Genomic DNA, 25,028 nt, shown 5'->3' on the forward strand with positions numbered 1-25,028 from the left:
CAGGGGGTTAGCTTCCCAACACAAGCTGTTCTTTGTTAGACCCTAGCCTGGGACTTCACACCTGTCCCCTCATTTCCTCCCTACAGCCCCGTGAAGTTGATGCTATTATTCTTGCCATTTGAGAGACAAGGAAATTGAGTCTCAGAGAGGTAAAGTGACTTACCCAAGGTCACACAGCCCGTTTGGTTTTATATCCTGCTCCATTTGACCCCAGGAAGGTACGTCATGATACGTTAATGGTTTTTATGGCTAAACATGAAGGCAATGGGATTGTTCTTGCTGCAAGGATGGTTTAAGAGGCAGGATGCTTTGTCCATGAACAATGGTGTGTCCATCTTTTAAGGCAATGGATGGCATCTCTGAGTAATAATGGTTTACAAAATGGCTGCAGACAGCTTAGCAGATCCCCTCCCTGTTGGATCACAGCCAGCTAGGGGCTTGGAGACAAGGGCGGGGGCACCTTCCCGGAGCTCTCTGGGTCTGAGCAGGCGGCTGGGCCAGGAAGCAGGGACCCACTGTATTGACGACGAAGGGCCCAATCAATGCTATCTCTCCAGGCCATGCCTGGCCAGACATTGATTTCTGCGTCTGTTGTTAACTCCCTGTTTATGTAACGCCTGAACTTTGCACAACTGAACCGTTTAATGTGCAGAAGAGGGCCTGTTGCCATGAAAACCAGGCTGCACATGACAGCCAGGATGCAGTGGTATCCCTGTTTTATTGGCCTGCTCTGAATGTATTTTAACCTTGATAAGTCAATAGCTTTTCGTACAAAAGGAGATCTGCCAGGCAGATCTGGGAAGGCCTAGGAGGGCCTGCTGGCCTTTCCAGGCCAGAGGGGAGGCAGGGTGGGCTGCCTTTAATCCACTGGAAATCTCCCTGCCACTCAGAGCTGGAGAGAACCAGGCTCAGCTGGCCTGAGAGCCGAACTGACTAACCTTGGGGGGTTGTGGGTCCCACCCCCACTTCTGGCCACTGTTTCCTGTTTGTTAAAGCCTCCAGCAAAGTCGGAATCCTTCTACCATGGAGAGAGGGAGCAGGGTTCAAATTCTGGTCCCTGCCCTCAGGAGCTGTGGGTGACCTTGAGTAAGGCCACTGACCCTGGCCTCAACATCCACATCTGTACCATGAGGCCAGTGATTCCTCTTCACAGGGTTGTTGCAAAGCTTCAGATCACATAAGCAAAGCAGCTGGGTAGTGCCTGGTTCATCCTGTGTCCTCACTTGATGGACGATGGATATTATTGTTGTTGCTGATATATAATAATAATACATAAAACATAACAATAATAGGCATTGGCTATATTTGTAGGAATCCCTGGGTACACAAACAGTTAAGCACTTGACTACTAGCTAAAAGGTTGACGGTTCAAACCCACCAGAGGTAACTCAGAAAACAGGCCTGGCAATCTGCTTCTGAGAGGTCACAGCACTTTTGCACACACGGGGCCACCATGAGTTGGAATTGGCCCAATGGCAACTAACAATAACAACATGTTTGTAGAAGCCATTATACTCCGGGAAATGTTACACCCATCTTCTATTTCTATAGTCCTTGAGCTAGGCCAGGCTGGGGCAGATAACCCCAATTTACAGATGAGGAAACTGAGACCCAGGAAGTTGGCTGATGTGTCCAGAGGTCACATGATAAGACGGTGGTGCTGACTGAAGGAACCTAGTCTCTTGACTCCCGGCCGCAGCCCTTGCTCTTTCAAACTCCATTCATAGCAGTAGATTCTTGGCGGCTAGTGTCCCAAAATCCAACTCAGATTCATGACAGACATCACTAATAAACCCAACTCAGATTCATGACAGGCATCACTAATCAATGGCAGCACAGGCACTCTTTCCCTTCTGAGCCTGAGTGAGGCCTCAGGATCCTCCTCAACACAGAGCTGGTGTTGGAGATGAGACTCACACAGAACTGAAAGGGCTCTGGATTCAAGTCCTACCTCTAGCCCAAACCCACTGTGTGACCTTGAGCAAGTGCCTTTCCTTCTCTGGGCCTTCTGATGGCCCAATGGTGAAAACAAGGAGGCATTTAATAGTCCCCACATTCTTTGAGGGGTCTCCCAGGTGGCAGGGATCCCCACCACCTTCCTGTCCCAAGGCCTCAGGCTCCTTGAACCTTTCCCAACTTCCTCATCTATTCAAGAACTACTGACAGAGAACCTACTATGTGCCAGTGGCTATGACACAGTAGCGAACACAGCGATAAATAGTCCCTCCTCTCTCAGAGCTGGCAGTCCAGAGAGGGAGACAGAAACGTCTACCCACCAGTGCTCAGGGAGCTGGGAAAAGTAGTGCATGCTGGGAAGGGAAAAGCAAAAGGGAGGTGCCCTGGGGAGAGGAGCTTCCGATGGGGTGGTCAGGGAGGGCTTCTCTGAGGAGGCGGCATTTGAGCTGAGCCCTGGAAGCGTGAGAACAAGCCAGCTGTGCAAAGGGCAGAGGGAGGCATGCTCCAGGCAGAGGAAACTGCTTGTGCTAAGGTCTTGAGGTGGGAAACAGCAACCAAGGGGCCAAGGGGGCTGGAGCTGAGTGAGGGTGGCGTGTGGTCAGGAGCAGGCGCTGGTCTCTGAGGCCACTTGGGCTGCCTCGGCCCCCAACCACCACCTTGCCCCCTCTCGCTGCGCCCACCCAGAGAGAGGCTCCAGGTCCTGGGGGGTGGGGCTGGGTGAATAACAAGGTTACACGTGCTTCTCCTTCCCCCCCTTCTCCAGAAGGAGCATAAAGAGCTCTTTCTTTTCTGCTTATTAATAGCTCTGATTAAATTATCTCTGAAAAACCTTCATGGTGTGCACCAATGGGGGCTCGGCTCCCTCCAGGCTGTGGCCTAGATTACAGCAATGAGGGCAGGTGAGGCAACTGGGGGCTGGGGAGGGAGGCGGGGCAGGCCTGTTCCCCTCACCAGGATAAAGGCCCAGTCTCTGTCCCCCGCCCCTGAACCTCCTTGGCTCAGCTTCTGGCCCCGCTCCTCTCTTGGGGAACTCACAGCGCCCTCACTTGGGACACTAGGCCTTTGCGTTGGCAGTGCCCTCTGCTGGGAGTCCTCTATGCATCCCTCTCCCCTTGGCCCTCCCCACAAGGGACAGCTGATCAGCCTTTCCTCCATCACCAGCCCAGCTGAGACTGGCTAGGCGCCCACTCTGGGCTTCCTCGTTACCCTAGGTGATAACTATTAGATGCCTTCTAAGTGCTCCCGTGAAACTTGAGTTTCCCAAAGCCAGGGACAGTGTCTGGTTATTGCTGAATCCCCCGTGTCTGGCACAGGGCAGGTACTTCGGAAATGCTGACTAAATGAATGAGTAAATGATGAGCGGTAAAAAGAGAATACCCCTAGTCAAGCGTCAGTGATTGAGGGCCAAGCGAGGGCCTGATGGAACCTTAGGGATGTGAGAGGGTGGGCTGAAAGGTTCCAGGCTCCAGGCCCTCTAAGCAGTGCCTATATGTCAACCAGTCCCATTTCAGAGGGGGGAAACTGAGGCACTCTCTGGCTAAGTTACATGGCTAGTAACCTGAAGCATCAGGATTCAAACCCAGTCTGACACCATCCCTCCTCTTCTCCCTGCTTCCCTTTCCCCCTATTGCCATCCAGTCGATTCTGACTCATAGCAAGTGATCCTAGAGGACAGAGCAAAACTGCCCCATAGGGTTTCCAAAGCTATAACCTTAACAGACACAGACTGTCACATCTTCTTCCCACGGAGTGACTGGTAGGTTCCAACCACCGACCTTTTGGTTAACAGCCCCATTCTTAACCACTGAGCCACCAGGGCTCCTTCTGCTCCCTCCCATCCTTCCCCAAATCAACAAACTGGGCCAGATTCATTCATTGACTCAGAGATTAATTCAGCAAACTTTGAGTGCTGACTGTAAGCCAAGCTCTGTGCTGAGGGACAAAACAGGCCGAACACAGCCCTTGTGCTCAGAGCTGGTGGGAAAAGTTGCGCTGTTATAACACAGACTGGGCACAGCTGTGAAGGCAGAAGAGCTTCAGCCTGGTATTCCCAGTATTCCAGGAAGGCCTCCTGGAGGAGGTGGCCCCTAGCTGAAATCTGGAGGAAGGGCTACCTGGAGGGAGGACAATACAGGTGGAAGGGGCAGCACCGGGCAAAGGCCTGGAGGTGAGAGAGGCACAGGGAGGATGTGCTGGTATTTAACAAGGCTGGGGTGTTGGGGGCATACAGGGACAGGGAGGAATGAGGTGCCTTCTGTCCCCCTGGCCCCTCAGGGCCTCTCAGATCCCTGGCTGGAGCCAGTGTTCAGGGGCTGACCTGCCTGGTGATTCTGTGGACCATGGTAAATCCATCTTGACACTGCCCACACATGCATAATACAGTTTATTGGACATGGCCAAGAGCAAGGGGCGACTGGATAGAAGCTGAGAGTTGGGGCAGTGGGCACCGGTGTGAGGGTCTGACCTCAGGGAGGTGGGCAGGTACATGGGGCTTGTGCATGGGGTGCAGTTGGCACGTGTGAGTGTGTGTGGGCACTTGGGGGGCATATATGAAGGCCTGAGGCTGAGCATCTTTGGGGTGTTCACATACTTGCCTGGCAGAGTGTGAGTGACACCTGGAAGACTTCTCTCCTCACCTATATAGTTAACCTTCTAGCCTGCTGCTGCCTGAAATCCCACCATCAACATATCGTGGACTGGCAGAACTTTCGAGATGGAGGGGCCTTTCCAGCTCTTCTAAACCCCTGGTTGCCAGCCTTGGCTACACATTGGGATCGCCTGGGGACCTTTGGCTACTACTGCCCTCCAAACCCACCTTCAGAGATTCTGATTGGTAGGCTGGAATAGGGCCTAGGCTCCACCCTCCATTTTACAGATGAGGAAACTGAGGTCCAGAGAAGAGAAGAAACTTGCCCTTAAAGTCACACACAGCTAATTAGTAGCCGGCTAAGGGCCCTGTCATCAAAGTCAGGGGCTCTGGCATTTGGGACCCACCTCTGGCATTGTGTAACCTTGGGCAAGTCCCCTGGCCTCTGGTAGCCGCAGTTTCCTCAGCTGTAAAATGCGGATAATAATTATAGCACCTGCCAAGGGTGCTGTGAGAGTAAACTGAGACAGAAATAAGCAATACAAATAGCACTGAGCAGGTGCCCGGCACGTAGTAGGCCCTCAAGTCACGGTGACCTACAATGGAAAATTTCCCAAACTTCAGAAAGACTGTGGTGTGACCGGCTGCCTCCTTCTGCCCTCCACGCTCTCTCTCTGCCTTCCCAGGGTTTTGGTTGTCGCTGTCCCTCCCCCAGCCCAGGGCTTTAGTCTGGCCACGAGTTCTCTCCACCTGTCCATGTTGCGTCCACCGGGTGCGTCCCCTCAGCAACCGGCTCTGACGTCACTGGCAGTTCTGGCAGCTGGCCTAGAGCGAAAGCAGCTGGAGGCCGGATCGCATTTCCAGGTAAATCCCCACCCCCACCCCAACTCCCCAACTCCCAGGGGGTGGCCTGGGAGAAATAGAACAGGGCACGGAGGGCCCGCAGCTACAGGCAAGGCACGCGTGGGGGCCGCTTGGCGTCCTAAAACAGGGCCAGGTCCTGCCCTAGATTAGGTGGCAGGTGGCCTACTCGGGCCTGCCCTGGAGCCCCCCGTGGGCACCCCTCTCAGGCTCCCGGTGAGGAGGGGGTAGGCTCCGGGAAGTAGGCTAGGGCCCTGGCTATAATCAGTCCATCCTACTGGACACATTCACCAGGATCTTCAAAGCCTTCCGCATTCTGGGCACTTTACATGCAGTAATTCCCTTCACCCTCACAACAGTCCCATAAGGTAGGAATTATCCCATTTCACAGATGAAAGAAACTGAGGCACAGAGCCCAAGAGGTAAATGGCCAAGGCCAACAGTTAGCAAGGCAGGGCTGGAATCCTACCCAGATTCCATGGGACTCCAGGGGCCCTGTGGGCACACAGCCTGAGGAGCGACACTAGCTACTGCTTGATACTTCTGTGGGATCCTGTGGTCCTTCCCTGGAAAACTGGCTTCTGGCCTTGCTGTGTGATGGATGCATGGCAACTGAGAGAACTGCTCCTCCCAGGACTCAGCTTCTGCACCTGGGAAATGGAACTGTTAAACAGGCCATCCGTGGACTCTCAGGGAGACCAAATGAGAACCTATGAAGTTGCTCAGAAAGTAAACGGCGAGGTGTAGTATAGTTGGATGGATTCACATTTAGACTTGGGGTCCATCTGACTCTGCCTGAGTCTTCCCATTTGTTAACTGGAGGATACCCAGGACTTCATATGACAACTCCTGGAAAGAGCTTAGCACAGTGCCTGGTATATATTTAGTGCTCCACAGATATCAGCTATGATGCCAAAAACCCATTACTGCACAAAATATGCTGTGAGCCAAAATGCTCAAAGTGTCACTTCTTATCTCTTAACCTTGGTTTCCTCTGTCAGTTGGGGAGTATAATTGCACGTATCATATCAGTTTACTCATCTGTAAAATATACCAAAAAACCCCAAACCTATTCCGACTCATAGGGGCCTTATTGTACAGAGTAGAACTGCCCCACAGGGTTTACTGTTGTAAATCTTTATGGAAGCCGACTTCCACATGTGGTGGGTTCGAACCGATGACTTTCTGTTAGCAGCCAAGCAGGGCCATCAGGGCTCCTTTTATACGTAAAATGGGGAGATACTAATACCTACCTCACAGAGTTGTTGTGAAGACTAGGTGAAGTAGATATAACAACGCCCGGCACATCCTAAACGCTGCGTGTTTGCTACCATTATTATTTTTGTTATTTTTGAGCGAATTCTTCATAAGATTTCCAATATCAAAGGAAACGGTGCAGATAATGCGCTTAGCACAGTGCCTTGCCCCAAGTAGGTGCTCAATAAATATACTATTTTTTCCACTCCATCTCCCGGATAAAAGGACTACAAGTACCAGCATGCCTTGCCCTTTCAGTCGCAGTCCCCCCGCCGGGGGCTGGCGCACTGCATGCCGGGAGTTGCAGTCCTCTCCAGGCAGGCCCCGCCTCGCCCCAGCTTGGGGGAGGAGGTTGGAGAGCCGCCCTGCCGGCCTTTGAATTTTGCCGCGAAAAGCGCGCGTGGCGGCCCCCGGCCCCGCCCCCCACGGGACGCGGCGCCGCGTCACCCTGGTAACCGCCTCTCGGCCGCCGCTGATTGGACCAGGCCACGGGGGGCGGGCAGAGGGTTGAGACGCTCAGGCGGCGGCCAGCGCTAGCGCCTGTCATTCGGACCGGAGCGGAGCAGCGGGCAGGACACCCGGGCCGGCTGCTCCGGGAGGTGCTGCGCGCGCCGGCCGGGGTAGGCGGACAGCCGAGTCCACCGCCTGCGAGACGCGGCGCTCGGCGCCCGGGACTGAGGCGAGGCTCCGGCGCGCGCCCAGCAGCGCGAGGCTGCAGCCCCGGGAGCCCCCGCGCGCCGCCCCGGGCCATGGGCGCGTGAGAGCCAGGCGCGCGCCGCCCCTGCTGCAGTTCGCGGGCTCGCACGCCTGGTGCACCGTCCCCCGAGCCATCCTCGCGCCCGCCCTACGCCACCCGGACTGGTTCTTCCTCGGCGCCGAGGCCCCGGGGCAGCATCCGAGCCGCCGCGCCGCCGCTCGCCTGCATCCCCTCCCCCCACGCCTGGTGCTCGGAGCCGGAGGAGGAGGGGCCGGTGCGTTCTCGCTGCCGCGCTTTGCAACCTGCGGGGCCCGGTGCATCGCCGGCAAGGAGCCGGGGCCACTGCGGGCGCTCGCATCCCGGAGGAGACGGCCCCCCACCCCCGGGCGAACCAGGGGGCTGTCAGCCGCGGGCTGGCGGGCAAGAGGAAGCAACAAAGACAAGCTGCCGCGGGGGCCGGCGATAGGGGCTGGGGCCTCCGGCTCCGACTCGGGCGGAGAGGGCGCTCCGGGAGCGGCGCGGGCCGCTGCAGCTCTGAGCCCGGCCCCTGAGGGAGGCGCAGCGCCGCCCGCCGGACGCGGGGAACACAGGGCCCGGCGAGGATGCGCCGCCTGAGCCGCCGCGCGGCCCCGGTCCGGGGCGAGCGCGACCCCCGCTAAGCAGAGAAACCCCCCGACTTTGGACGGCGCCGGGATCGCCCTCTCTGATAACGCCGCTTCCTACCAGTAGAGGGGCATCGGCCCCCAAAGGGGGCTTCCTCAGGCAGCTTCTGCCGCCCCTGCATGGCTGCGACCTGCCGAGCGGAGCGTCGTCGCCGCTGAGATCAGGTGTCCTTCGACGGTCTGGCTGATACGGTGAGTTCCGCGGGGCGGGGTGCGGAGCTGGAGGCATCCCCTGGCGTTGGGGCAGCCTCGATTAGACATAAATGGGCCCTGAGCTGTCGGGGATCCTGAAACATTGGTGCCCCTGTCTCTTTACCCCCCAAAAAAACTTGTCCGGACGGGCCAGCCGGCCGGTGTGCAGGTGGGAAGTGCCCGTTTTGGGGTCTCCTCAGGGCCCTGGGGGCGGATGCCAGAAAGCATATGTTACCCCACCCCTAAAGCCATTAGACAAAAGTAGCAGCTCCGTCAGCTGAAAATTCCCCAGGAAATCCCGCGTCTTGGAAGGTGGAGAAAAGGGCGTCCAGCTTGGGACAGCGATGGGGTCTCCCGAGTCTCCTCCGGGATCTTCAAGGGACATCAGCTCAGAGGGGCTGTGGAGTCCCGGCTATGCAGGTGGCTGCAGTTGAGGAATGTGTGCTCTGGGGCTAGACTATAGCGGGTCCCTTTCCTGCCTCGAGTTCCAAAGAGAAACTCACCCGGACGGGGTTCCCCCGTACGGGCCCCGGCGTGACGTCACTGCCAGGCCTCTGACGTCACCGGGTTGCTGTGGCTACCCGACTTGTCTCGACCCAAGGCTGACGGGGGCGGGGCCGGTAGCCATGCCGGGACTGCATGCCTTTGGGTGGTGGAGGGGTGAGGGCCGACTCCTTCCAACCCCCCACTGCAGCCCTCTGACCTAAATCCCCAGCGCCCCATAAGGTGGGGGAGGAAGGCAGTGCCAGCTGTCCCTGCTGATGCCCCTCCCCCCAAGGACAGGTGTTCAGAGCTCTGCCCGCATAGCCTGGCAGTGCCTGGGAGCTCAGGACTCCCAGTCAGAGCTACTCTCTGCTTTCAAAAGGAATGTAAAGAGGAGGCCCCTTGAACCCCCATACACCCGGGTAGGAGGCTGAAGTTCCCAGATCCCCAGAGATGTGAGTCCCCAGCCTTAAAACAGGCCACTCCTGCTTAGAGAAGCAGGAGCACCCCACCTCCAGCTAGGGAAGGTGCAAAGGAGCTGCTGCCTGTCATCCAAGTCCAGGGGATCCCCCAGCCCTTGAGGCCCAAGCTGCGGGGGCCTTGGCCAAGCCCTATCTCCTGACCCACCCGCTCTCCCTTTGACGTGAAGAAACGATTTTTGACAAGCAGTGTGGTGTCCGTTGGTGAATGGAGGACAAGGTGTCTTACAGGCTCATCAGTGCCAAGGTCTGAATAAAATGTGGCTCTGCTAGGGGCCAGCTTTGATGGGGGTCAGGCACCAGCCTTCCGTTCCCCATGACACCCCAGCGTGGCCTTGTTCACAGCCCAGAGAACCTCCAGCTAGCATCCGGCTGCTGGTTCTGTGATGCCTCTTCTGAAGTTCCTGCCAGCACTTACCGCCACTGTCGGATGTGGGTGAAACTGCTGTGATCACATTTCTAAGAAAAGGTTAGAAAACTGTGCCATTGCTTCGGCGGCAGGCGGTGGTGGGATCTGTGACAGTGAGAGCAGAGAGGCGTGTGTGTGGGGTCAGCATCTTGGGGATGGTTTGAGGACAGAGGGAGTATGTGTGGGGTCCCGATGAGAAGCCAGGCCCCTGTGTTTGCAGCAAGCATTTCTCCAGGCAGAGTTTCTGCCAGGCTCTCCAGCTAGCTTAACAGGTCCATAAATACTGGGGAAGCTGGTTTGGGGGGCTTGGCAGGGAGATATTTCCAGCCGAAATGGTGTCGTTAAACACAAAGACTTCCAAGGACAGACGAGCAACAGGAGATTGGGGGAGAACTGGGAGAGGTGGGCAGAAGAGCTGTTTGCACTGCCTCTCGAAGCTTCCCAGTTTAGAAACAAACTCAAAGCGCCAGAGATCCACAAACACAGGCAGTTGGAGGCCCTCCGTCGAGTATTTACACTTCCGTAGCCAAGGCAGAGGGAAAGGCTGTCAGAATTGGGCAATTCCTTCTGTTCCCTTCCCTCAGCTCCCTGGGCTTGGCAGTCATGCCAGGCGACAAGCAGGAGGGAGTGCCAGCTTATCGAGAGTCTCCGCATGTGCCAGGCATTTTATAGGATCTCAGTTACTCCTTGGAGGTGGCTCATGTGCTGTGGCCCATTTTACAGATGAGGAGAAACTGAGGTTCTGACAGAGGAAGTGACAAACAAAGGGTGTGCAGCCAGGCAGCTTTAGAGGTTCTGCCCTGAATTCCTCTGGCTCCAGAGTCCCTGCGTCTTCCCACCTCCTTTCATGGGTAGAGGGCAGGTGCTCCCCACTTGTTGGACAGGGGCCCCTACAAGAGTCAGTGGCAATTGAATATGAGGGCATCTGGCCCCAAGATGCGTTGCTCACACTGAAACTCAGGTTCGAATCCTGGTTCCTCCTTAGCTGTAGGACAGTGTTGAGCAGAGTCGCATCACCTGCTGTCACCTTTCTCTAGCACTGCAAGCAGGTGTGGCATGAAACCCAGCGGCCCTAGGCTCCTTGTCATCTGCCCCTCTAGGCTTATGGGAGGCGAGGTTGCCCTTAGCTCTCCCAGGGACTGCAGGTGGGCACACAGCTGGCTGCTTAACCCAGTGGGATAGCAGGCATGTAAATAGGGCTCCAGACTCAGCCACGGGGTTGCCACATGAGGGGCTTGAAAAGCACAAGGGGGGCTCCGCCAGCATAGGAATAAGGATGTTCTGGGCAGTGGGATGAGTGGGCCCTTGTGCCCATGATGTGCTGAATGGGAGCCCTGAATGGGTGTGTCCTGGAGGCTTAGGTAGAATGGGTGGGCTTAAGTTGGGGAGAGGATCCAGTGAGGGCTCCCTGCCTTGGCAGGAGACGGTAACCTTGGAACTCTTCTCCAGTCAGGGGGCCTTCTTAGTTCTCCTCGCAGTCTCCTTCTCAAGGTTAGCTTCCTCTCACTCCTGCCCCCGCCCCCCCCCCCCCCCAGTAATCCATCTCCCTTGTCTAATTCCTCCTAAGCCCACCAACCGTCCCCCATCCTTTCTGAGCCTCAAAGTTGCTCCAGACTTGGGCTGGGCTCCTTAACCCCCTTTTACAGATGAGGAAGCTAAGGCTCCCCTGGGGTGGGCAGCAGCTTCTGGTTAAGAGTGGTCTCTGGAAAGAGACAAGTCTACACGAGCCACAACCTCATCTGTCCTGAGAACAGAACTAGGTGGTGCCCAGCTACCATCACTGACCTTTCTGACCCAGATCATAATAGATGGTCCAGGATAGAATGGGAGAAAAATGTGGAGCAGAACTCAAATTCTTATTAAAAGGAGGGGGAAAAAAAAAAAGCCAGACAAACTGGAACAGTAGAGAACAGAGGACTCCTTGAAGACTATCGGCCTGAGGTGCTCTTTAAACCTAGAACCAAGCCCGTTCCCTGAGATCACCTTTTAGCAAAACAGCAGAGTGATACACAAAATAAAGGATATTACCTATAAGCTCGGTGCTGTACTTAAAACCATCTGTATGAGACCAAAAGTTCAAAAGCTACTCAAAAACAAAGATAAGAAAGGGGCAGGGAAACTAGAGTACTAGAAATGGAACAAACAGAAACACAAAGAGAATGTTGACACATTGTGATAAATGTAACTAATGTCACTGAACAATTTGTGTGGAAATTGTCAAATGGGAGCCTAACTTGCTTGTGTAAACTTTCACCAGAAACTAAAAAAAAAAAGTATATATATATATATATATAGGCTCTGGAGTGGGCTGGGGCTGGGTCCAACTTCCCAGCCCAGCGCTTGTTGGGCTGTGTGATCTTGGTTGAGTAGCTTTGCCTCTCTTGAGCCTCAGTTTCCACATCTGCTAATGAAGGAGCTGGTGATAGCCTGCCACTACCCAGGTGGGGACTAAAGGAATACTCAGGGCGGGGCGTGGCATACAGCAAGCTCCTGCTAAACTCAGGCTCCCTTGGCCACTGTTACCCTCATCCTCGGAAGGGGGCCCTGAATCGTTCTCCCAGTCCCTCCTGGAGCCAAAGGTGGTAAGCCTGGAAGGCAAGGGCCCCCACCCTTCCAGCTGCATCGCTGGGGCCACCTCTGCTCACTGGGTCCCTGGACACCCAAGGGCACCCCACGTGGTGAGTGCACGTGGCTCACGTCTGAGCCCTTGGTGGGGGGCTGGGCCCCGGCCAGGGGGGGCCTTCTTCGCCTTGGGATCCCTCACAAACCCGAGGAAACGAGCAAAGCGGCTCATATTCATGAACCGTAATTCAATCAGGCGGCGAGTCCTCCGGGCCCGGGGCGGTGGTGAGAACGCGGAGGCGCGCACAAAAGGGCTGCTTTATTACCTCCCGCGGGCCGGGAATTGCTGCGCTCCCCCCGCAGCGGCCGGAGCCGCCTTTATTGTGTTAACCCATTTGCGTGTCAAGAGCTATTGTGCGCTTTATCTGCCTGCGCGGTGCGGGCTGCTGGAGGAGGGCTGCGCCGCTGGCCGGTCACCTCCGCGGGCGCTGCCCGCCGCCCTGATTGGTTGCTAAGTGATTTGCATCCAAGGTAATCACTTTTATCTCCGGAGGATGTCGACTATAATTATAAGCTACTGACATCTTTTGAAATCTGCCTAATGACTATTTTAGTCGGCTTGGGCTGGGGGTGGGGAGGAGGGAGAAGTGGATGGATTCCTTCCACCTGGACCATTGATTGGTTAGATGAGAAATATCTGCGCTCCTACTGCGTGTGGCGAACAAAAGACGGGATCACACTGATGGGGAGCTTGCTGGCACTTTGGTGGGCGGAGTTAGTACCATTTTAGAGATGGGGAAATGGAGGCACAGAGCCCTTGAGTGGTCGGAAGCCGGGTCCCCCTCGACCCCAAACTTATGTGCGGGCCACTCTAGTGGGAGCAGACAGAAATATGAACAGTGGCAGTGATAATCGCCAGCCTAGAGGTCTGGTGCATGAGGGGGTGGGTTTATGTCATAACCCAAAGAAATGCAGGTGCGGTTATTAGCCCCACTATACAGAGGAGGAAACGGGGGGCACAGGGAGGTTTCCTTGCTGCCCAAGTCCACACAGCCAGGGAGTGGTAGAAGTGAGATCTAGTTGGTGGCCAGAGCTGCATGTGTGGGGAATTTGGTGGGGGCGGGGGGGGGGGGGCGGGTGCCGGACAGTGAGAAGAGGGAGCTCACCCCTCCCCTCCTCTTACCCTCTTTGGGTAAATACTGAGAATCAGCTGCTGGCTCCCTGGGTGGTGCAGTTAAGTGCTTGACTACTAGTCAAAAGATTGATGGTTTGAATCCACCCAGTGGCACCTCGGAAGAAAGGCCTGGCAGTTTGCTTCCAGAAAGTCACAGCCTTGAAAATCCTATGGAGCACAGTTCTGCTCTGCACACATGGGGTTGCCATGGGTCCAAACTAACTGGAGGGCAACTAACAACAATGATGGGTATCAGCTGGGGTTGGGACAAGGGCTTGGTGCTGATCACTGTCAGGGGGCAAGGCTCTGAGGAATCAGCTGGGCCTGTAGCCTCTTTGAGGGCTTTTGATGAGTCTGCAACTAAGTTGAAGTTTGAACTTTTGCTGTGGAAGGAGAGGAAGGCTGGAAGAGATGGTGGCTGGGTGAGGAAACCGAGAGGACATCTCGACAGAGGGGGCTTTTGTCTCGACCCTGAGGCCTGGGTGCATCTGCCCAGTGTGGAGTGAATGGAGGTGTTACCAACAGAGGGAGTTTGAGAACACAGGGGCATGACCCGGAAGGGCAGGGGAGTTGAGGAGAGGGCAGAGGTAAAAGGGAGGTCAACTAGGAGGGTGGGTGTGGGCCTTGAGTGCCGAGCTCAGGCATGGACTTCGTCTAGAGCGCTGGCAGCTGCGAGCCAGTAAAAATGCCTGCAGGGCCAGGCGGGTGGGGGGGTGGGTCTGGATGCCTCTGAGGTCACACTGGCAGCCTTTGCAGGGCATTAAGAGTCACAGGCCTGGAACAAAATCCTGGCTCCTACACTCATTACCTGTGTGTCCTCAGACAAGTCACTTGACCCCTGTGGGCCTCAGTTTCCTCATCTGTTCAAGGGGCTAATAGCAGTTCTCTCACAGGCTTGTGGATGGGATGAGCTTGGGTCTGCAAAGTGCCTGGTGAGGTCTGGGGACAGCCAGGAGGGAGGGGCTTGGCTGAGCTCCCCAGAGCTGGGTGGGCAGGGCTCAGGCCCAGGGCCTGGCTTGTCCTCCTGGCCCCACAGCAGGTCAGCGTCCCAGCCACAGCAGCTGTTTGGGGCCCTGGGAGCCCCTGCCATTGTGCAGAGGATACAGGGGACAAAGGCCCAGGAGGTCAGGGGGTGAGGCCGAGGCTGGCTGTGAGCAGGCTCCTGGTGACGGAGACTTAATGACGCAGAACTTAATGACCCAGAGTCTGCAGGAAGGGGGCCTCCCTCAGAGGAGGAGGAGAGGGCTAGCCACCAGCTGCCAGCTCTAGGATATGCTGCCAAGGCCAGGGCAGTCGCCCTGCAGGATCAAGGCCTAAGCTTGGCACCAGGGGAGGGAGAAATGGCAAGGCCTCCCAGCCTGCAGTCACCAGGCCTGAATTTGGGGCTCGGCCCTCCCCCCAATATCTGCACCACTCAGGTCTCTCCTCTGTCAGAGGGGCTGAGTCCACCTTAGAGGATGGCTCTGAGGTTTGGCAGTAGCTGATGGCAAGTGGGCAGTAAACAGGAACTGCTATTTCTGCACTTTATTCATCCGTTCATTCAGAGAGATTCATTTCTCCATGCTTGGCTCCCTGCCAGGCACTGGGGCACAAGCCCCAGTTGCCTTGAAAAGTGGAGCCTACTGAGGGTGTGGCCTCAGGCACACCATCACAGTACAGTGGGTTGATCACCATATTCACAGTGTACAAGGATTGTACCAGGAGGCAGGGGACACAGCAGGGAGTAAGACTGACGTGGTCCTGCCCTTGTGGGCCTCCAGTCTCTCAAAGCATGCTAGGAAATCAGAGGGGGGAGCTATTACTTTCAACTGAGGTAGCCAGGGAGGACTCCCTGAAGGAGGAATGTTGTCCGTTAATCTTCACATTTCTCTGTGAAGGGTGTTTTTATATTTATTGTGTAAATGAGGAAACCGAGGCTCAGTGAGGGGAAGGGACCACCTCAGGGCCACACAGAAGGTCATTGGAACCCGTTTGTTGTCCACACTAGCTTTTCCCTGTGAGGATGCTGGGTGGGGAAGGGCTGTCCTGAGAGGGTCCTTGGGCTGGAGCTGAGGGGATCCAAGCCCGAGCCAGCTGTTCCCTATATGAACCTTGCACAACCTTGAGCAAGTCACACCGCCCCCCCCCCCACCTCCACCCCAACCCGGCCTCAGCTGAGTCCTCCATAAAATGTCAAGGATGGCCAGTCTGTGGCCAGCCTGGCTTGCCTTACACCGCTGTGGCCTTGGCAGACATCGCTAATCAATTGCTGCCCTCTTCCCCTGCTGAGTGCAGGCCTGACCTTGGGTTCTTTCTGGGGCTCTGGGTAGGCAGCACCAATCAATCAGTGGGGCCTGTGAGCTGAAAGCCTGTCACATGCCTGACCTCAGTGAGCTCAGGGGTTCCACTGGCCTCTCTGTAAAGGTTCACATGTAGTCACTCTCGTAAGGGCAAGGGCCTGGGTGCCAGAGCGAGGGATTCTGGGGGGGGATCTTCTCTGAGGAGATGGGTGGCTCTTCAGCCTTGAGAGCTGTTTAGGTATGAGGGTCTGTTGCCTTCCTGCCACCACCAGAGAGATGCATGTCCCCACCAGTGCAGTGCAGTGCCTCCTTAGGGCTGGGCACCTAGGTACATTCAGGACACCTATAGGCTGGTTGATAATAATAGCACTTCTTGAGCTCTTCTGTGAGCTAGATCCTTCAGGGTGCCCTCTCATTCTTCATCCTACAGAGCACCTGCAGCATGCCTCAGCCCCCCTAGGGAAGGATTCTTAGCCCATATTAGAAATGAGGACACTGAGGCTCAGAGGTTAAACAGACTAGGGTCATGCTCTTGCTGAGTGGCCAAGCTGACATTCAAACCCAGGTCCTGTAAGTTCACAGCTTGGGCCAGGGGTGGGGGAGGCAGGCAGATAGACAGGGCAGCCTTTCTGGAGGAGCTGTCGTTGGTTCTGAGGCCTTAAGGCTGGTAGGCTCTGACAGGCAGAACTGGGAAAGGGAGCCTTCTAGATGGAGGGACCAGCGTGAGAAGTGGCCCAGAAGCAGGCAGGTGAGAGTGTTTAGGTTGAGGGACCAGTGTGTGGCCGGATGTGGCTGAAATGTGGAAGGAACGGGGCTGTGGAGGGAGCCAGGGCCTGGCCTTGGCATTTGGAATTTGACCTCCCACAGTCGGGAGCTATGGCAGCTCTTTGAACAGAAGAGTGATCTGGCCTTGTCTAAGTGTATTCATTCAATCATTCAACCTTTCTACACACCCAGGGTGAGGCAAGCCGGTGCTTGGGGTTGCCTCTGGTCTGCTGGAAGCTTCAGCCTAGAACAGTGCCTGGCACACAGTAGGTAGGCATCCAAGAGGTATTTGTTGTGTGAATAAATGACAACTGCTCTCTACTGAGGGGTGAGTGTAGGTTGGCAGCAAGGGCTACTCCTGTGCGAAGAGTTGGCCCCGAGGTGAGTGTATTTGAACATTGCTCAATCCTGGCTCGCACACTGAGCCTTGGTTTCCTCATCTGTAAAATGGGAATCATGCTACCCTCGTCCTGGGGTCAGTGTGAGTCTTGTGTGAGATGCCGGGTCCTTGGCTGAAACGCTCGCCCCTGACCTCCCCACGGGCCCAGCTGCAGGGGGAGCGAGGCCAGAGCCCCTCTCTCCAGGAAACGCTGAACACCAGACCTGTGGCGGGGGAGGGGGCCCCCACTGTCCTCTCCCTGCTGCCTATTCTGGAGATCTTTCCTAGGCCCTCCCGCTGGGCTGTCCACGCCTCACCATCCTCTCCTGGCGGGCAGCATGGGCCCAGCGCTTGGGGGAATGAAGGATGAAGGTTCGTGACCATTTTTTAACTCAATAAAGGGAGAGACAAGCTGCAGGCTGCAGGCCGGAGATATAATTAGTTCGCAGCAGTGGCGCTTTCTTGATTTAGCTTCTCAGAGAACAAGACAAGGATGTTATACCCAATTAGCAGTAACATTCAGTAGGAGCCTCAATAGGTGAGATAACAAGCTATTTTTATGACGTTTCTTTCCCAGCTTGAAGGGGGGAGAGGGGAGGGGGCATCAGGGCCTTATTTTTTTTTCATCAGGGAGCAATTATTAGCCATCTCCGCATGGTCCAAAGCCAAATGATGCATTAGTTAACCCAAACAAGAAAGTATCCTGAGGCGGTGCTGGGGTGGCAGGCTGGCCTTTGGAGCCTGGGGCAGTGGAAGGGGTACAAACCCCTCATCCCCTCTCTGGAAGCTTGTTCAAAGGGCTCCCAAATGCAGAGAGCCCATTGGCTTGGCAGGGGCAGCCTAGGCCCTTCAAATAGTCTTAGCTCCTGCCTCGGTTTCCCTAGCTGCTTTCGAAGGATAGGAAGCTGGGCCAGTTCCCCTGGGAATGAGGAAGGAGCCAGTTCTGGCCTTGGCAGCCCTTCCTGGCACTACCTGAGATCCCTTCTGCCAACCGGGCCAGAGGTTCTGGCTCCTCATCCTTGAACCTGCCATCGCATTCTGCCTGTTGGACCCCCATAGGGCTCGCACTGCCCAGCCACCCTCCTGGCTCTCCCGGGTCCCGGCCCCAGTGTCTGGCAGGGGCTGAACAATGATTAGCTTCGTTCTTTCCATCCTCATTAGCTCCGCAGCCAGGGCACCCGACACTGGCCAAGTCCCCGCTGGGCAGGGGAGCCCTGCCAAGCCCCACCCCAACTGCCTGGCTACGCTCTGGCTCCTGGCATGGGCTGGGGGATGCCCAGAGAGGGAGCTGGAATGGCTGCCGTAGCACCCCAGCAGTCCGGGGCCCAAGCCCAGAGTAGGTTCCTGGGCCTCTGCGCCACCTGCCCCATGTCCCGTCTCCCTGTCAGCGTGGAGCCCCACATTCATGGTTCAGACAACTGACAAACCCAGCCATGCAAAGTGGGAGTTTAATTGCAAACAGTTTTTATGGATCATGGGCCCATCTGTGCCACCATATGCAAAAGGGAAAAAAAAAAAAGCATTTTTTGTTGTTGTTTTTTCTCCACCCCACCCCCCAAAACCAACTCCAAAAGAAATGGTTGCCAAGGTTTTTCTGGCTGGAGTCAATCTCAGGGCTGGGATCCATCCTGGGGGCCTCCTGCAGGGTGAGCCTGGCAAGCTGGGGGGCCAGGCGGGGTAGGGTGAGATGGGTCTGTGGGGCCTGCCCAGAGTCGGGGTCTAACTGCCAAGAGAAGGCTATAGCCTGAGCACGCTGCTGGTACTTCCCTGAACCCACTGGGTTCTCTCAAAACACTGGGCCTCTGGAAGTACACATCTGCTGTCCCCAGCCACCTGGCTGAGGTACCTCTGGGGCAGGACTTGGCATGGAGCAGGCATTCCATGTGCTCATGAAAAAGTGCAAATGAGCGGAGTGGGCAAGTCTCCTTCTCCTGTTTCTAGCCCGGGACGTGGAGCCTCAGGAGGTTGGGGGCTGCCAGGCCTTTCAAATGCCCCTCCTCCCAGCCCAGGTCTCCTGCCCTGGTGCCCAGCCTGCGTTAGCCCCACCCAAGACGGAAAGGCCATCAGAGGCTAGTGGTTGGCCCTCTTCAGGCCATCAGATGGGGCTTCTGCCTGGAGGCTGAGTGGGCTCATCCTCACCTGGGGGTCTTCAGATAACTCACCTCTAGAAGCAACCTTCCAGGGTTTGGTTCCCACGTCACCTTATCCTAGGTGGGTGGCTTCAGACTTGTTTCTCCCTTTTCATGCCCGAGTTTCACTGTCTGTAAAATGGGGATAAGAAATCAATAGGATACTGCATGTGAAGCACTTCTATACCTATTTGTCACCTCTCTTCTCCCAGGAGGCTGTCAATGTCCTGAAGGAGGGTCTTTGCTTTGTTCACTCCTGTCTTCCCAGGTTGCAGATCAGGGCACTTGATGTTTACTGAACGAATGAATGTGTGAATGAATGCATGCATGAATGTGGTATTTGGAGGACCGTCCAGAGAAGGAACAGAACGTAGACTTTTGGCCTGCCAGGAACTCAGGGTTTTTACACCCTTTCTCATGGAATCTAGAAACCACCCTGCAACCTATGGAGATTATGAACTCCATTATCAGATGAAGAAAACCCAGGCTCAGAGAGATTAAAGGACTCACTCAAGGTCATGCAGCTGAAACGGGGCCAGAGGTGGGGCTAAAACCCTGGTCTGTGCCACTCCAGCTGACCAAGTCCCCATCTCTTGTGTTACTGGTGAGGAAGGTTAGGCCCAGAGCCTGGAAAGGACTTGGCAGGGTCACACAGCAAGGAAGAGCAGACAGTATTTGTTGGGTTCTTTGTATGCCCATTGTACAGATGAGGAAACCGAAGCCCTGTAGCGTCAGAGCCAGGCCAGCCAAGTCCCACTTTTTGTCCTTCCTTCCCCTCCCTCTCTCCCTTGGGTCTGAGCCCAGGATCACTGTGCCTGTGGGCTTCACCAGCACCTTTATAAACTGGCAGTTTGGTGTGGGGGTCCTGGTGCCCAAGGCCCCAAGGCCTAACATGTGGGACAGCCCTCCGAAGCAGGTAGCAGGGGAAAGTGGGACCTGGGCACTGTCACCTGGGACCCCGGTAAGCTCAGGCTGGCCAGGGCCCTGGCAGGTCCCCAGGCCAGGCACCAGGCAGCCATTCACAGCCATTCCCTACCCAGCAGTGATCACCAACTCCTGTTGTAATCATTAAAACTATTAGAAGGGAACGTTCGCTTGAAGCAAATGTCAGACGCCGAGTTGTGCTTTGTAAACGCTCACAATTAATGCCAATCAGGCCCAGAAAAAAGCCGGCCCGGAATCCTGTCTGTTTCGTCTCATTTGTCAGCTGGTGCTGCTCCATGTTGCACATTTTCATACAATTGCTATAAACATAAAAGGGGAACTCCACAGTGTTCCCAGGCGCTCGGATGGTGTGCGCCGGCTTAATTACTTGGTATTCCGCTGTTCACTTGGCTGTCCGCGCTGGGAGGGAGAAAGGGGGATTTTGTGTGGTGGGGAGAGGGCTCCCCAGGGTCAGCTGAAAAGATGGGTCAGCCTCAGGGCCTGGGCCTCCTGCCCCACCCTCTATAGGCCTTGTGGCCCAGGGAGCTGAGAACATCTTTGAAACGAGAAAAAACTGCCCCAAAAATGTTTGCAAAATGCTCCAGGAGAAATGAGGGTTTCAGAGTCCACCAGACTTGGCCTTTGAATCCCGATTCTACTAGAATGATTTGTCAGGTTTATTGCCCACTTCCTGCACACCAGACGGGCTGCTGCTTGCCAGCTGGGCCTCAGTTTCTCCATCTCTGAGTTGGGGGTAATAGCCTGGTGGTCAGGATTTCAGGTTTGTTGGGGCCAGGCTCTGAGCTGAGGGATCATGCGGGTTCTTCTCATTTGGTTGTTGCACAGACCCTTTGAGGGAGGGTGGCCCCTCTTGTGCACGGACTGTGAGGCCCAGAGACCCACGGAGGAAGTGGTGGAGCTGGGATTTGAACCTGGTTTACTGGACTCCAGAGCCCATAACCATTGTGCCATCCTGCTGTGGAGAGATTGGAAGAATACGATGTCACTAAACGTCCTTTGCGTACAGTAGATGCTTAATACACGTTAGCTGCTGTCATGCCACTGCCTGGAAATGGAGCAGGGGCGGTAGGGAGCTCACACCCTGGCCTGAGGGTCAGTATCAACGGACATGGCCCTGCTGGATGGAAGGTGAAGGGTGGAGTGTTCTAGGAGTTGCTGTTGCTCCCCATCAGGGAGCTGGACCTACCAGGCTTCCAGATTGGGCAGAGAAGAATGAGTACATGCCTGACCAGGCTCCGTGAAACTCCTGCCTATGATACCCCCACCCCCCATAGCTTCTATTTGTCCTGGCTCTGGGGTGATGGGTGCTGACTACGTGCCAGACCAGCATCAACTACTGAACCCTGTGACAGCCCAGAAAGTTGGGCCATTGTTGTCATTGTCCCCATTGTACAGATGAGGAAACTGAGGCCCAAAGAAGGCAAGGTCTGGCCTGAGGTTACACAGGTAAGAGCTAGGGAAGCTGGAACCTGATTTGTACCATGGTCCATCTACTCCAAAGGCTTTCTTGTGACTCCCTTGTCCCCTCCCCACCCACTGTGGCCTGGACTTGAGGCCTTGCCACACACAGCGAACCCTCCCCACAACACTTCGGAGCTCCCTAGCTCTCTGTGGATGGGGTCTCCTGAGGCCAGCCAGCTTGGGCAGGGACATACAGGCCTTTGTGTAGGCTTGGGCCAGGCTGGGCAGCCAGCAGAGTGGGGAGAGGGTGGTGTGGCCCAGCCAGGGACAAATGCTCAGGCCAGGGAATAGAGGTCCCTTTGTGTGGCTCTTGGTGGGGGATGGGTGCTGCCAGCTGCCTCCCATGTGACCTGGGAGGCCCCAGCCCTCTGCAGAGGTCTGCCTGCTACCCCCAGGGGACCTGGCCAGGGAGTCCCTGCCTGTCATCCTCTCCCCTGCCTCCTTTTCCCGCCATCATGTGCCTTCCTTTTGTTTCCTGGGGCCCTCTGGCTGCTAGAAGAGCCACAGACAGCCATTAGCCTGGTTTGTTGTGGGCTTACTATGTGCTGTGTACCTGGCACTGGAAGGTGCCTACCCCTTACCCCGCAGGCAGGGGGTGGTAGTACCATGTTCCAGACGAAGACACCGAGGCTCAGAGAGGTCAGGCAACTCAGCAGACTCATGGGCTCTGCTTCACCATTAAGCGATGTGCCTCAGTCTCCTGAGCTGAACAATGGGAAGGAAATAGGACCGAGTCCGGGGTCAGTGGGGAGTGTGGTGCCAGGACACGTGGAGCTCGGCGTCCAGTGCTTACACATACTCAGGGTGGACAAACATGGGCTGGGGTTTCCTGGGAGAGCAGAGAGGACAAGCAGAACAACAGGTTGGTGGGCGGGGACCAGGAGTAGCTCCCAGGAACGTACCCATGTGCCGGGGATGGTCTCATTGGGTCTGTCTTAGTCATCTAGTGCTGCTATAACAGAAATACCACAAGTGGATGGCTTTAACAAAGAGAAGTTTATTTCCTCACAGTAAAACCTGTTGAATAAAAACCCACTGCTGTCGAGTCAATTCCGACTCATAGCATCCTCACAGTAAAGTAGGCTAAAAGTCCAAATTCAGGGTGTCAGCACCAGGGGAAGGCTTTCTCTATCTGTCCGCCTTCCCATCAGTCTTCCCCTGGACTAGGAGTTTCTCTGCACAGGGACCCCAGGTCCAAAGGACGCGCTCTGCTCCTGGCACTGCTTTCTTGGTGGTATGAGGTCCCCACTCTTTGCTTGCTTCCCTTTCCTTTTATCTCTTGTAAGATAAAAGGTAGTGAAGGCCACATCGTAGGGAAACTCCCTTACATTGGGTCAGTGATGTGACCTTAGTAAAGATGTTACAATCCTGCTCTAATCCTTAACTTGTAATCACGAAATAGAGGACAACCACACAGTATGGGGAATCATGGTTCAGCCAAATTAATTACACATGTTACATAATTCAGTTCATGACAGAGTCCCACTGGAGACTCATTTTAAAGGTAAACAAGCTGAGGCTCAGATAGTGAAGTGACTTGCCAAAGGCTCCAACGTCCCAAGAAACCCAGGAATACAGGGATGGTGACTCCCAGGGAGGGCCAGCCCGTAGCCTCTTCCTGGCCCCCACCTGGCTCACGGGCAGCTGTTCACTGCAAATACCGACCAAGTCCCCTCTGTGAGCCCAGGTCCATGGGAGGCCCAGAACCACAGGCAAGAAGCCCCCAAAGCCCACTTGGCTTCTCACGGCACATTCAGCAATGTGGGACCAGCGGGCCTTCGCTCAGGGTGAGACTTCCGCCAAGAGAGCCTCCACTGTCCCCTTCCCCAACACACACACGTGTGTTCTCTGCAGTGCTGTCCTCCTGGTCCAGATGGATCTTGTACCCTGCTTACCTCCACCAGAGCCTCAAGCCCTTCCCTTCTGTCCCCAGTTCTTTGTACACAGTGTGCACACAGTAGATCTTCAGTGATGTCTGAACCAAAGACGTGGGCCCTCAGGGACCTGGTCCTTGTCTTTTGGGAGAAACAGTCATATAAACTGATCCATGACAAGACTGAATGGCCAGGGGTGAGGTCAAATGTCCGGTAGGAAGCCCCTGTCCCTGCACCCACACCAGCGCTCCCCTCCTCAATGAAAGAGTGAGCATGTAACCAAGCCCCTACTATGTTCTGGAAAACTCTGCCGTCTTAGTCCTTCCAAGGCAAGGCAGGGGGCTTTCATAGATGAGAAAAGAGACTCAGAAAAGGCAGATACTGGCTGTGAGATCACACCACTTCTGAGGGCAGAACCTGAGCCTCATACCCTGAGCCCAAAGCCCATCCCCCATCCTGGAAGGAACACTCAGTGCCCACGGGGACCAGATGGGTAACAAAAAGAACAAAGCACTTGTCCTGTCAGGAACGTGGGCTCAGCAGTTCCCGAGCTGCCAGCTTTTTCCAAAAGAATCCAGACAATGAGAATTTTAGGGTTTTTTTTTTTTTTTTTTTTAATTTAGCATTTTTTTAATGCTGCATAGAGGGCAAAGAAAAGATGTTTGCGGGTGGGATTTGCACCCTTGAATGTTGGAATTTTTCTGGGTGAAGGGCACGATGGGAGTCCCAGGACGGCTTTCAGCTGTGGCCCCATCCCCCTCCCTGGCAGCAAGAGCCCCCAGAACCCAGCAGATCTCCTCGCACCCCTCGAGACGCCTCCAGTCACTGCCTTCACTGCCAGAGGCAGGAGGCAGGGCCCAAGCCCCGCAAGGGCACCACCCAAATAGCTATAATCAGCAGCCTCGCCAAGACTTCAAACTCACCCAATTATCCTGCGAGGGAAAAAAAACACAAAATGAAAACAAATTAACATGTTTGCATAGAAGCTGCGGCAGCAACACACACAGACGCGCACACGCACATGCTGACGCGTGCCCCGGCACAGTGTGGAGGCGCCGCTGCCACCCCAGGCCTGGCACCCACCTGGCAGGGCTGGGCAGGCATGCACCAGGGTAGGCCCACTCCCCGGGGCCAGACTGTCTCCAAACCTGACCAGGTCCTGGCTCACTCTACCAGTTTTCTATTTCTTTGCTCTTCCTCCCCTCCCCATTTTATAAACCCATAAGTTTATTTGCATCCCATAATTCAACTTCTTTGATGTGTGGGGTAGGAGCATTCTGAACCCCATTCTTCAGGTGGGTAAACTAAAGCGCAGAGAGCTTAGTTGAGCTGCTGAACGTTGCACAGCTGGTGGGAGTGGAAGAGCTGGGGCTTGAACACATGCAGGCCAGCTTCATCCCCCATGCTCTCTCCGTGGCTCCCTCTTGTCTGTCGATGATGCACAAAGGCCTCAGCCTAGCCTTCAAGGCCCCCCTGACCCCTCCAGCCTGTGTCCATCCTTCCCTCGCTCACACCCACCGAACGACCCCATCCCTGCTCTGCAGGCTGTCTTCCCTATGATGGGCCTGTACATGTGGTGGTTGTGATCATGGGGCCAGACAGATATGGGCTCAAATCCTCCCTCCACCAGTCCCCCACTGGATGGCTTCGAGCAAGTAAGTGGCTTCCTTGCACTGCACCTCAGTTTCCCCTTCTGGAAAATGGGGGCAATAATAGTCCCTACTGAAGGGAAATTAGGAGGACTTAGCAGGGGAGTGAATGCAAAGTACCCAGCACAGGGCCAGGCACGATCAGTACGTGGCTAGGCTCCCCTGTCCACCTGGAATGCCCTCACCCCCCGCCACTCAGTTGGCCCCACAAGGCCTGGCTCATTAGAT

At 55.6% G+C, this 25,028-nt stretch overlaps 1 protein-coding gene across 1 annotated transcript in view; it reads left to right on the top strand.

The window, feature by feature from the left end:
* Positions 1–7,404: 7,404 nt before the first annotated feature.
* Positions 7,405–25,028, top strand: part of FAM222A (family with sequence similarity 222 member A) — a 76,579-nt gene continuing 58,955 nt past the window's right edge. The window contains exon 1 of the mRNA XM_003419357.3: positions 7,405–8,212. The gene's annotated coding sequence lies outside the window, so the exon portion shown is untranslated. The remainder of the gene's footprint in view (positions 8,213–25,028) is intronic.

This window comes from Loxodonta africana, chromosome 19 (genome assembly GCF_030014295.1).
Source record: "Loxodonta africana isolate mLoxAfr1 chromosome 19, mLoxAfr1.hap2, whole genome shotgun sequence".
Lineage (NCBI taxonomy): Eukaryota > Metazoa > Chordata > Mammalia > Proboscidea > Elephantidae > Loxodonta > Loxodonta africana.